Raw genomic sequence first — 9,437 nt, forward strand, 5'->3', positions numbered from 1 at the left:
ATCCTGGTTGTCGCTGTCTCTGTAGCTGTGACCATTCAGTGATTCAGTTCCAATTTGTCAGTATGTTTCTCTTTGTGGGTCCACTGCACTCTGGAGTGTGTCTTTCCATGTAACTGTAACCATTCAGTGATTCAGTTCCAATTTTCAGTGTGTTTCTTACCGTTGGTCCACTGCTCTCTGGGGTGTAGCTGTCTCTGTAACTGTGACCATTCAGTGATTCAGTTCCAATTGTCAGTGTGTTTCTCTCGGTGGTTCCACTGCCCTCTGGTTTGTAGCTGCCTCTGTAACTGTGACCATTCAGTGATACAGATCCAATTGTGATTGTGTTTATCTGGGTAATCCCACAGCACTCTGGGGTGTAGCTGTATCTGTAACTGTAACCATTCAGTAATTCATTTCCAATTGTCTGTGTTTTTCTCTGGGTGGTTCCACTGCACTCTGAGGCGCAGGTGTCTCTGTAACTGTGACCAATCAGTGATTCTGTTCCAATTGTCAGTGTGTTTCGCTGAGTTGTTCCATTGCACTCTGGGGTGTAGCTGTCTCTGTAGCTGTGACTATTCAGTGATTCAGTTCCAATTATCAGTTTGTTTCTCTTGGTGGGTGCACTGTAATCTGGAGTGTAGCTGTATATGTAACTGTAACCATTCAGTGATTCAGTTCCAATTGTCAGTGTTTTTCTCTAAGTGGTTCCACTGTACTCTGGAGTGTAGCTGTATCTGTAACTGTGACCATTCAGTGATTCAGTTCCAATTGTCTGTGTGTTTCTCTGGGTGAGTCCACTGAACTCTGGTGTGCTGCAGCCTCTGTAACTGTGACAATTCAGTGATTCAGTTCCAATTGTCATTGTGTTTATCTGTGTGATGTTACAGCTCTTTGGCTTGGAGCTGTATCTGCAACTGTGACGAATCAGTGATTAATTTCCAATTGTCAGTGTGTTTCTTTCTGTGGGTCCATTGCACTCTGGGGTGTAGCTGCCTCTGTAACTGTGACGAATCAGTGATTCAGTTAAAATTGTCAGTGTGTTTCTTTCTGTGGGTCCATTGCACTCTGGGGTTTAGCTGTCTCTGTAACTGTGACCATTCAGTGATTTTGTTCCAATCGTCAGTGTATTTTTCTGGGTTGTTCCACTGCACACTGGGGTGTAGCTGTCTCTGTAACTGTGACCATTCCGTGATTCAGTTTCAATTGTCGGTTTGTTTCTAAGGGTGGGTCCACTGCAATCTGGCATGTAGATGTCTCTGTAACTGTGACCATTCCGTTATTCAGTTTCAATTTTCGGTTTGTTTCTAAGGGTGGGTCCACTGCAATCTGGCATGTAGATGTCTCTGTAACTGTGACCATTCAGTGATTCAGTTCCAATTGACATTGTGTTTATCTGGGTGATCCCACAACACTCTGGGGTGTAGCTGTATCTGTAACTGTGACCAATCAGTGATTCATTTCCAATTGTCAGTGTGTTTCTTTCTGTGGGTCCAGTGCACTCTGGAGTGTAGCTGCCTCTCTAACTGTGACCATTCCGTGATGCAGTTGCAATTGTCTGTGTGTTTCTAAGGGTGTGTCCACTGCAATCTCGGATGTAGCTGTCTCTGTAAGTGTAAACATTCAGTGATTCTGTTGCTATTGTCAGTGTGTATCTCTGGGTGGTTCCACTAAAATCTGGGGTGTAGCTTTCTCTGTAACTGTGACCATTCAGTGATTTTCTTCCAATTGTCAGTGTGTTTCTCTGTGTTGTTCCACTGCACTCTGGGGTGCAGCTGTCTCTGTAACTGTGACCATTCTGAGATTCAGTTCCAATTGTCAGCGTTTTTCTCTGGGTGGGTCTACTGCACTCTTGGCTGTAGCTGTCTCTGTAACTGTGACCATTCAGTGATTCACTTCCAATTGTCAGTGTGTTTCTCTGGCTGGGTCCATTGCACATTGGGGTGTAGCTTCTCTGTAACTGTGAACATTCAGCGATTCAATTCCAATTGTCAGAGTGTTTCTCTCGGTGGGTCCACTGCACACTTGGTTGTAGCTGTCTCTGTAACTGTGACCATTCAGTGATTCAGTTCCAATTGCAGTGTGTTTCTCTGGGTGGGTCCACTGCACATTGGGGTGTAGCTGTCTCTGTAACTGTGACCATTCAGTGATTCAGTTCCAATTGTCAGTGTGTTTCTCTGGGTGGGTCTACTGCACTCTTGGCTGTAGCTATCTCTGTAACTGTGACCATTCAGTGATTCAGTTCCAATTGTCATTGTGTTTCCCTGGTTTGTTTTACTCCACTCTGGGATGTAGCTGTATCTGTGACCATTCAGAGAATCAGTTGCAATTGTCGGATTGTATCTAAGTGTGGGTCCCCTGCAATCTGGGATGTTGCTGTCTCTGTAACTGTGACCATTCAGTGATTCAGTTCCAATTGTCAGTGTGTTTCTCTGGTTGGGTCCACTGGACTCTGGTGTGCACCCGCCTGTGTAACTGTGACCATTCAGTGATTTCGTTCCAATTGTCATTGTGTTTATCTGAGAGGTTCCACTATACTCTGGAGTGTAGTTGTCTCTGTAACTGTGACCATTCAGTGATTCAGTTCCAATTGTCAATGTGTTTCTTTCTGTGGGTCCACTGCACTCTAGATTGTAGCTGTCTCTGTAACTGTGACCATTCAGTGATTCAGTTCCAATTGCAGTGTGTTTCTTTGGGTGGGTCCACTGCACATTGGTGTGTAGCTGTCTCTGTAACTGTGACCATACAGTGATTCACTTCCAATTGTCAGTGTGTTTCTCTGGCTGGGTCCATTGCACATTGGGGTGTAGCTTCTCTGTAACTGTGAACATTCAGCGATTCAATTCCAATTGTCAGAGTGTTTCTCTCGGTTGGTCCATTGCACATTGGGGTGTAGCTTCTCTGTAACTGTGAACATTCAGCGATTCAATTCCAATTGTAAGAGTGTTTCTCTCGGTGGGTCCACTGCACACTTGGTTGTAGCTGTCTCTGTAACTGTGACCATTCAGTGATTCAGTTCCAATTGCAGTGTGTTTCTCTGGGTGGGTCCACTGTACATTGGGGTGTAGCTGTCTCTGTAACTGTGACCATTTAGTGATTCAGTTCCAATTGTCAGTGTGTTTCTCTGGGTGGGTCCACTGCACTCTTGGCTGTAGCTATCTCTGTAACTGTGACCATTCAGTGATTCAGTTCCAATTGTCATTGTGTTTCCCTGGTTCGTTTTACTCCACTCTGGGATGTAGCTGTATCTGTGACCATTCAGAGAATCAGTTGCAATTGTCGGATTGTATCTAAGTGTGGGTCCCCTGCAATCTGGGATGTTGCTGTCTCTGTAACTGTGACCATTCAGTGATTCAGTTCCAATTGTCAGTGTGTTTCTCTGGTTGGGTCCACTGGACTCTGGAGTGTGTCTTTCTATGTAACTGTAACCATTCAGTGATTCAGTTCCAATTTTCAGTGTGTTTCTTACCGTTGGTCCACTGCTCTCTGGGGTGTAGCTGTATCTGTAACTGTGACCATTCAGTGATTCAGTTCCAATTGTCAGTGTGTTTCTCTCGGTGGTTCCACTGCCCTCTGGTTTGTAGCTGCCTCTGTAACTGTGACCATTCAGTGATTCAGATCCAATTGTGATTGTGTTTATCTGGGTAATCCCACAGCACTCTGGGGTGTAGCTGTATCTGTAACTGTAACCATTCAGTAATTCATTTCCAATTGTCTGTGTTTTTCTCTGGGTGGTTCCACTGCACTCTGGGGTGTAGCTGTCTCTGTAGCTGTGACTATTCAGTGATTCAGTTCGAATTATCAGTTTGTTTCTCTTGGTGGGTGCACTGTAATCCGGAGTGTAGCTGTATATGTAACTGTAACCATTCAGTGATTCAGTTCCAATTGTCAGGTTTTTTCTCTAAGTGGTTCCACTGTACTCTGGAGTGTAGCTGTATCTGTAACTGTGACCATTCAGTGATTCAGTTCCAATTGTCTGTGTGTTTCTCTGGGTTAGTCCACTGAACTCTGGTGTGCTGCAGCCTCTGTAACTGTGACAATTCAGTGATTCAGTTCCAATTGTCATTGTGTTTATCTGGGTGATGTTACAGCTCTCTGGCTTGGAGCTGTATCTGCAACTGTGACGAATCAGTGATTAATTTCCAATTGTCAGTGTGTTTCTTTCTGTGGGTCCATTGCACTCTGGGGTTTAGCTGTCTCTGTAACTGTGACCATTCAGTGATTTTGTTCCAATTGTCAGTGTATTTTTCTGGGTTGTTCCACTGAACACTGGGGTGTAGCTGTCTCTGTAACTGTGACCATTCCGTGATTCAGTTTCAATTGTCGGTTTGTTTCTAAGGGTGGGTCCACTGCAATCTGGCATGTAGATGTCTCTGTAACTGTGACCATTCCGTTATTCAGTTTCAATTGTCGGTTTGTTTCTAAGGGTGGGTCCACTGCAATCTGGCATGTAGATGTCTCTGTAACTGTGACCATTCAGTGATTCAGTTCCAATTGACATTGTGTTTATCTGGGTGATCCCACAACACTCTGGGGTGTAGCTGTATCTGTAACTGTGACCAATCAGTGATTCAGTTCCAATTGTCAGTGTGTTTCTTTCTGTGGGTCCAGTGCACTCTGGAGTGTAGCTGCCTCTCTAACTGTGACCATTCCGTGATGCAGTTGCAATTGTCTGTGTGTTTCTAAGGGTGTGTCCACTGCAATCTCGGATGTAGCTGTCTCTGTAAGTGTGAACATTCAGTGATTCTGTTGCTATTGTCAGTGTGTATCTCTGGGTGGTTCCACTAAAATCTGGGGTGTAGCTTTCTCTGTAACTGTGACCATTCAGTGATTTTCTTCCAATTGTCAGTGTGATTCTCTGGGTTGTTCCACTGCACTCTGGGGTGCAGCTGTCTCTTTAGCTGTGACCATTCTGAGATTCAGTTCCAATTGTCAGCGCTTTACTCTGGGTGGGTCTACTGCACTCTTGGCTGTAGCTGTCTCTGTAACTGTGACCATTCAGTGATTCACTTCCAATTGTCAGTGTGTTTCTCTGGCTGGGTCCATTGCACATTGGGGTGTAGCTTCTCTGTAAGTGTGAACATTCAGCGATTCAATTCCAATTGTCAGAGTGTTTCTCTCGGTGGGTCCACTGCACACTTGGTTGTAGCTGTCTCTGTAACTGTGACCATTCAGTGATTCAGTTCCAATTGCAGTGTGTTTCTCTGGGTGGGTCCACTGCACATTGGGGTGTAGCTGTCTCTGTAACTGTGACCATTCAGTGATTCAGTTCCAATTGTCAGTGTGTTTCTCTGGGTGGGTCCACTGCACTCTTGGTTGTAGCTATCTCTGTAACTGTGACCATTCAGTGATTCAGTTCCAATTGTCATTGTGTTTCTCTGGTTCGTTTTACTCCACTCTGGGATGTAGCTGTATCTGTAACTGTGACCATTCAGTGATTCAGTTCCAATTGTCAGTGTGTTTCTCTGGGTGGTTCCACTGCACTCTGGGATGTAGCTGTCTCAGTAACTGTGACCATTTTGTGATTCAGTTCCAATTGTCAGTGTGTTTCTCCGGGTGGGTATACTGCCCTCTTGGTTGTAGCTGTCTCTGTAACTGTGACCATTCAGTGATTCAGTTCCAATTGTCAGTGTGTTTCTCTGGGTGGGTCCACTGTACTCTGGAGTGTAGTTGTCTCTGTAACTGTTACCATTCAATGATTCTGTTCCAATTGTCAATATGTTTCTTTCTGTGGGTCCACTACACTCTGGGGTGTAGCTGTCTCTGTAACAGTGTCCATTCAGTGATTCAGTTCCAATTGCAATGAGTTTCTCTCGGTGTGTCCACTGCACATTGGGGTGTAGCTTTCTCTGTAACTGTGACCATTCAGTGATTCAGTTCCAATTGGGGCAGTTTAGCACTGGGCTAAATCGCTGGCTTTGAAAGCAGACCAAGCAGGCCAGCAGCACGGTTCGATTCCCGTAACAGACTTCCCGAACAGGCGCCGGAATGTGGCGACTAGGGAATTTTCACAGTAACTTCATTTGAAGACGACTCGTGACAATAAGCGATTTTCATTTCATTTTCATTTCAATTGTCAGTCTGTTTCTCTGGGTGGGTCCACTGCACTCTTGGTTGTAGCTATCTCTGTAACTGTGACCATTCAGTGATTCAGCTCCAATTGTCATTGTGTTTCTCTGTTTCGTTTTACTCCACTCTGGGATGTAGCTGTATCTGTAACTGTGACCATTCAGAGATTCAGTTGCAATTGTCGGTTTTTTTCTAAGGGTGGGTCCACTGCAATCTGGGTTGTAGCTGTCTCTGTCACTGTGACCATTCAGTGATTCAGTTCAAATTATCAGTGTGCTTCTCTGTGTGGTTCCACTGCACTCTGGGGTGTAGCTGCCTCTGTAACTGTGACCATTCAGTGAATTAGTTCCAATTGTCAGTGTGTTTCTCTGTGTGGTTCCATTGCACTCTGGGATGTAGCTATCTCTGTAATTGTGACCATTCAGTGATTCAGTTCCAATTGTCAGTGTGTTTCTCTGGGTGGGTCTACTGCACTCTTGGTTGTAGCTGTCTCTGTAACTGTGACCATTCAGTGATTCAGTTCCAATTGTCAGTGTGTTTCTCTGGTTGGGTCCACTGCACATTGGGGTGTAGCTTCTCTGTAACTATGAACATTCAGTGATTCACAACCAATTGTCAGAGTTTTTCTCTGGGTGTTCCACTGCACTCTTGGTTGTAGCTGTCTCTGTAACTGTGACCATTCAGTGATTCAGTTCCAATTGTCAGTATGTTTCTCTGTGTGGGTCCACTGCACTCTGGGGTGTCATTCAATGTAACTGTGACCATTCAGTGATTCAGTTCCAATAGTCAGTGTGTATCTCTGGTTGGGTCCAATGTACTCTGGTGTGCACCTGCCTCTGTAACTGTGACCAATCAATGATTTCGTTCCAATTGTCATTGTGTTTATCTGAGTGATCCCACAGCACTCTGGGTTGTAGCTGTATATGTAACTGTGACCAATCAGTGATTCAGTTCCAATTTTCAGTGTGTTTCTTACTGTTGGTCCACTGCTCTCTGGTGTTTATCTGTCTCTGTAACTGTGAACATTCAGTGAATCCGTTCCAATTGTCAGTGTGTTTCTCTGGGTGGGCCACTGCACGTTGGGGTGTAGCTGTCTCTGTAACTGTGACCATTCAGTGATTCAGTTCCAATTGTCAGTGTGTTTCTCTGGGTGGGTCCATTGCACTCTGGGATGTAGCTGTCTCTGCAACTGTCACCATTCAGTGATTCAGTTCCAATTGTCAGTGTGTTTATCTGGGTGGGTCCACTGCACTCTTGGTTGTAGCTATCTCTGTAACTGTGACCATTCAGTGATTCTGTTCCAATTTTCATTGTGTTTCCCTGGTTCGTTTTACTCCACTCTGGGATGTAGCTGTATCTGTGACCATTCAGAGATTCAGTTGCAATTGTCGGTTTGTATCTAAGGGTGGGTCCACTGCAATCTGGGATATAGCTGTCTCTGTAACTGTGACCATTCATTTGTTCAGTTCCAATTGTCAGTGTGTTTCTCTGGGTGGTTCCACTGCACTCTGGGGTGCAGCTGCCTCGGTAACTGTGACCATCCAGTGAATTAGTTCCAATTGTCAGTGTGTTTCTCTGTGTGTGTCCATTGCACTCCGGGATGTAGCTGTCTCTGTAACTGTGACCATTCAGTGGTTCAGTTCCAATTGTCAGTGTTTTTCTCTGGGTGGGTCAACTGCACTCTTGGCTGTAGCTGTCCCTGTAACTGTGACCATTCAGTGAATCTGTTCCAATTGTCAGTGTGTTTCTCTGGGTGGGTCCACTGCACATTGGGGTGCAGCTTCTCAGTAACTGTGAACATTCAGTGATTCAATTCCAATTGTAGAGTGTTTCTCTGGGTGCGTTTACTGCACTCTTGGTTGTAGCTGTCTCTGTAACTGTGACCATTCAGTGATTCAGTTCCAATTGTCAGTGTGTTTCTCTGGTTGGGTCCACTGGACTCTGGTGTGCACCTGCCTCTGTAACTGTGACCATTCAGTGATTTCGTTCCAATTGTCATTGTGTTTATCTGGGTAGTTCCACTGCACTCTGGGGTGTAGCTGTCTATGTAACTGTGACAATTCAGTGATTCAGTTCCAATTGTCAGTTTGTTTCTTTTGGTGGGTCCACTATACTCTGGTGTGCACCTGCCTCTGTAACTGTGACCATTCAGTGATTTCGTTCGAATTGTTATTGTGTTTATCTGGGTGATATTACAGCACTCTAGGTTGTAGCTGTATATGTAACTGTGACCATTCAGTAATTCAGTTCCAATTGTCAGTGTTTTTCTCTGGGTGGGTCCACTGCACTCTGTGGTGTAGCTGTCTCTGTAACTGTGACCATTCAGTGATTCAGTTCCAATTTGTCAGTATGTTTCTCTATGTGGGTCCACTGCACTCTGGAGTGTGTCTTTCTATGTAACTGTAACCATTCAGTGATTCAGTTCCAATTTTCAGTGTGTTTCTTACCGTTGGTCCACTGCTCTCTGGGGTGTAGCTGTCGCTGTAACTGTGACCATTCAGTGATCCAGTTCCAATTGTCAGTGTGTTTCTCTCGGTGGTTCCACTGCCCTCTGGTTTGTAGCAGCCTCTGTAACTGTGACCATTCAGTGATTCAGTTCCAATTTTCAGTGTGTTTCTCTGGGTAGGCCCACTGCACTCTGGGATGTAGCTGCCTCTGTAACTGTGTCCATTCAGTGATTCAGATCCAATTGGGATTGTGTTTATCTGGGTAATCCCACAGCACTCTGGGGTGTAGCTGTATCTGTAAATGTAAACATTCAGTAATTCAGTTCCAATTGTCAGTGTTTTTCTCTGGGTGGGTCCACTGCACTCTGGGGTGTTGCTGCCTCTGTAACTGTGGCCATTCAGTGATTCAGTTCCAATTGTCAGTGTGTTTCGCTGGGTTGTTCCACTGCACTGTGGGGTGTAGCTGTCTCTGTAACTGTGACCATTCAGTGATTCAGTTCCAATTGTCAGTGTGTTTCGCTGAGTTGTTCCACTGCACTGTGGGGTGTAGCTGTCTCTGTAGCTGTGACTATTCAGTGATTCAGTTCCAATTATCAGTTTGTTTCTCTTGGTGGGTGCACTGTAATCTGGAGTGTAGCTGTATCTGTAACTGTGACCATTCAGTGATTCAGTTCCAATTGTCTGTGTGTTTCTCTGGGTGAGTCCACTGAACTCTGGTGTGCTGCTGCCTCTGTAACTGTGACAATTCAGTGATTCAGTTCCAATTGTCATTGTGTTTATCTGGGTGATGTTACAGCTCTCTGGCTTGTAGCTGTATCTGCAACTGTGACGAATCAGTGATTAATTTAAAAATGTCAGTGTGTTTCTTTCTGTATGTCCATTGCACTCTGGGGTGTAGCTGTCTCTGTAACTGTGACCATTCAGTGATTCAGTTCCAATTGT

Source organism: Scyliorhinus canicula, unplaced genomic scaffold (genome assembly GCF_902713615.1).
Source record: "Scyliorhinus canicula unplaced genomic scaffold, sScyCan1.1, whole genome shotgun sequence".
Lineage (NCBI taxonomy): Eukaryota > Metazoa > Chordata > Chondrichthyes > Carcharhiniformes > Scyliorhinidae > Scyliorhinus > Scyliorhinus canicula.